Here is a 3,967-nt window from a genome sequence, read left to right on the forward strand (position 1 = left end):
ACTGTAGAAATTGTGGATGCATTCCGAATTTCTAAAAATTTTCTGTAATAGGAAAAGGTCGGGACCCGCTAACCAGAGGGATAATGGAAGCTCGAAAAATAGCGCTTCTCGCTGACAAGTGGGCTAGTAGTCCGTCCTTAACACTGACTCGAAAAGAGCTCAAAGTTTTGTCCAGAAAACTGCGGTGAGGATTCAGAAGCATATTTAGAAGTGTCTGTATTCGTGCTGTTGTGCTGATCATAGAGATTGGGAGAGTCAACCCAACGACGGGAACAAAGAGAATACAAAACGAATTGTAAGTCAGCGCGTGTGCTTGTCCGTTTGTGTGTCGGTGTGTGTGATTGATCTTGCGCGGTTAACCTTAACATATGAATCACCAACTCGTCCAAGTTTCCATTTTATCAAGGAACCAGCATGGCGCTATAACACAGTCAACATTAAGAGCTCGTGCCGGGAGAGGTTCTTTCACGTGCTTCTGAACCAAAAATAATCAAGAGCCGCTTAAAACTGGTCTGATGCCAGGTCACCACCAAAGGCAAAGTGCACATAGAGGTACCATAGGATGGACGCGTACGGTTTAGTAGAAAGAAGGGGACCGCGTCGGTCAACCAATAAACTGTCATTAGAAATGAACATACTCGTTGCGTACGCATATGATTCTCTTCAAAGCCGTATTAGTATCGGCTAGAGGGCGTGGTACGCCCTTTGCTTATCTCAAGCGATCGATTAAGGCATCGCTGAGTTATACTTCTTGTTACATAAAAAAACAAAGCTTTGCGCATTGTTCATGTGATGCACAAAGTAGTTCTGAAATGTTTGGTTCTCGGAGGAAGACGCCATAATTTTAGCGTTTAGAACGTGCACCGTCTTTTGATAAAATAACGTAAAACTAATAGAAAATTCCCCCACATATATCTTGAATCATCGCATGAAGGAATAAATCAGTAAAGCCCCTAAAAAAACGGAACTTTTTTTTTTATACTACGGTCTTTGAAATGAGTGCGAGTGGACTTTGCAATAGTTTGATATGGTATCAGACAAAAGTCTCTTTGCTACAAGCAGTTTCCGAGGCCGTTCGCTTTATGGTATTGTACGACGTATAAAAATGTTCATCCCCCACTGTGCAGAAATAACGCGGCACCTAAATGAACGCCTGCGCAAAGGCCTCAACTGGCGTTGGACGGGGGCACAGAAAAATGCTTTCCTCCAACTGCCCAGAGGTATTGCCGAAAAACACCATTTGAAGCTCCCAGACATCAACCATGCGTTTGTACTGCAAATTAATGCGAGAGGCTAAGGTTCAGACGCTGTGTTGCTGCAAAACCTGGATGGCACCTTATGACCCGTAGTGTTTGGTGGCCATACGTTGACAGCAGCTCAACGGAATTACAGCGTTTGCGAGCTTGAGTGCTTAGCCATCATATACACCCTGCAGAAATGCAATATATATCTTGATGGCACGCGCTTTCTTGTCCAGTCAGGTAATATTGCCTTGCATTGCCCTCAGTGACTGAAGAATCCGGCAAGACAATACGCTGGGCACCTAAGCTTCAAAAATATGCCTAGATCATTGTACAGAGGCCAGGCTCACGAAACAAAGCCTCAGACGATTTGTGGCGCGCTCTGCTCGGCAAAGAGCACGTACACGAGGATGCATATGTCGTTGTCCCGATAGATGCTGGCTCTCCCTGGGGAACTTTCATCAGCCGACGTGACCTACGCACAGCACAGCGAACGATGGATTTTGTCACAGGGTTTCCGAGTGGTTATCTATCTGCAAAGAGACCGATGTAACAACAGAAATGCGGACAGCGTTTCGACTCGTACTTGCTGGCAGAATACAGCCTGGTGCGATCCGTACATACATCAGATTGATGACAAAGAGAGTAGCTCTCAGATACTCCATTTCGAGCCGTGATACCTCACCGACCTCGCACGTCTTTCATTCCATGACTCTGCCCTGGATGGTAACAGTAGTGGCTATAAGACTTTTGAAAGCTTTATGGGGCCCTGCAATCCTATTTAAACGTCTACCTTTGTTGCTGTTTCCACATCGATTGTGGTTCGCGCAACCCAGCGCACACGGAGAGTGTCATTAAATATCAGTGCGTCATATTTTAACTGAACAACACGGAAACCTCCTCCTCCAATAGTATTACGAAGCAAAAGAGCGCAGCCCCAGTATAACCTACAGAATGAAAAACACAAACGTTGAACCGGGCTCAAACGGCTGTACCATTTGGTCTGTCTGCTCAACGCTTTCGACTGTTGTTTCCTGTACTGCAATGATATCAATATAATTTTTTAGTAGGAGTCCGCTAAGTTGGTACTGTCTCCTCCGTGCTGCTAGGCCTCGCACGTTTAGAGTGGCTACGCGAAGAGCAGATTTGAGGGTGACTGCCATCTCATCTAGATCAGGCTTAACCCATAGCACTTAGACATGTGCTCAGAGTGAAGACCGCGGACCCACCGTCCCCGAACATAGTTTGGACGGCTTCATCGGTTGGTTGCTCTGCCTTGACCCCTTAAAGTCGCGCCGTTCTCCTCTCTGGAAGTGCCGTTCCGAGCCCGGTCCCTGATCCCTACGAGGATGATGTTGCAAGTGGCCTCCTGTTCTGTATGTTGGGCTTCGGCTTAAAACTCATCCGTCGGCTTTGAGTCGCTTTTGGTGGCGGCTCCTCGGAACTGGTCTCACCGGTGTTCTGCTCCCCCTCCGCTTTGTCCTCGCGGGGTCGCTTGGTGACTGCGCTTGTGGCGTCCATCCCTCCTCTGGGCTCTGTCCCTGCCGGCGCATCGTCTGCCTTGTCGACGGCTTGAGATACGTTGGCACTGCTAGCAGGTGACACCTTGAGGGCAGGGCTCCGCTCTTCTTTGCTGTTGCTGCTTCCATTACCATCAGCAAAATCGGAGAAGGTGGGCGTCGCCTCACTTGGTGGATCGTCCGCCCCTCCTCCGGTGACTTCCTCAGCGGCAGCCGCATCGATGAGATGTTCGGACGGGTCGTTAACTCCCACAGTCTCAGCGACACTTGCGTATGTCTTGACGCACTGGCCTTCGTCATGGCCGAAGCGACCGCATGACGCACAGCGCGGCACTCTACATTCTCGTCTTATATGGCCCGTGCGGTGACACCGAAGGCACAGCGGCGCCCTGCCTGGAACCACGACGAGAGTGAAGTCTCCAGCGACGCACAAGTGATGCGGCAAGTCATTTGCCGTGCCACCCGCCCTCTGCCTGAGTGTCACCGAACGCGTAGTCGACACTTTGTCCTGGCATATTTGGACGCGCCACTTGTCTCGGGTGATTTTCATCACCTTGCCGTAAGGCGCTAAAGCTGCCCGTCTCTCGTCGTCGTGGAAGAAGTGGAAGCACTCAGTGCAGCTTGAGACGTGTGTCCTAGTTGCACGGGTCGATCACTAGACAATGACCGTCCTTGACTGTGAGGTCACTGGCAGCGAGAATCTTCTTCTTTTCCTCTTGGCTGTTAAAGGTCACGGCCCACAAATGGTTGTACTGATACGCCCCCAAGGCGATTACATCGGCGAAATGCTCTTGACGAACCAGCTCGTCACGAAAGTGCTCGAGACTTTACGGCATAGCCCGCGCTTCTCTATGCAAAAAAGCTGTATGCAAAACAGTTGTACCTGATGGTAGCGGTGGCAGAATCACTTGATATTCCTGGGTAGTTGTCTCCGAGTTCCGGTTACCGCGGCCCTGCTGGGCCGCTGAAGCCGCTCCGCGGGAGCTCATGATACCACGTCCTCGCACTGGCGCGTTCGAAAATGGAATCCCCACTCGGCCACCGATCCCCCCACGTAATCGGTCAAGCAGCCTGTGTCGAGCTTGTAAGCTGCAAGCTCAGCCAGAACGTCTGCCACGGACTTCCTCTCGTCGCAGCCGGGGCGGGTCGGAACCGGCACCTTGGGACATGGCCCCTGCCTTTGAGGTTTGTGGTTAGCCAGGCTGA

General features: G+C 50.5%; 1 pseudogene; it reads right to left on the reverse strand.

Moving 5' to 3' along the window:
* Window positions 1-2,582: 2,582 nt before the first annotated feature.
* On the reverse strand, window positions 2,583-3,750 carry LOC121837221 (annotated as a pseudogene).
* Between the last annotated feature and the right edge of the window lie 217 nt (window positions 3,751-3,967).

Source organism: Ixodes scapularis, unplaced genomic scaffold (genome assembly GCF_016920785.2).
Source record: "Ixodes scapularis isolate PalLabHiFi unplaced genomic scaffold, ASM1692078v2 PGA_scaffold3__209_contigs__length_174095766, whole genome shotgun sequence".
NCBI lineage: Eukaryota > Metazoa > Arthropoda > Arachnida > Ixodida > Ixodidae > Ixodes > Ixodes scapularis.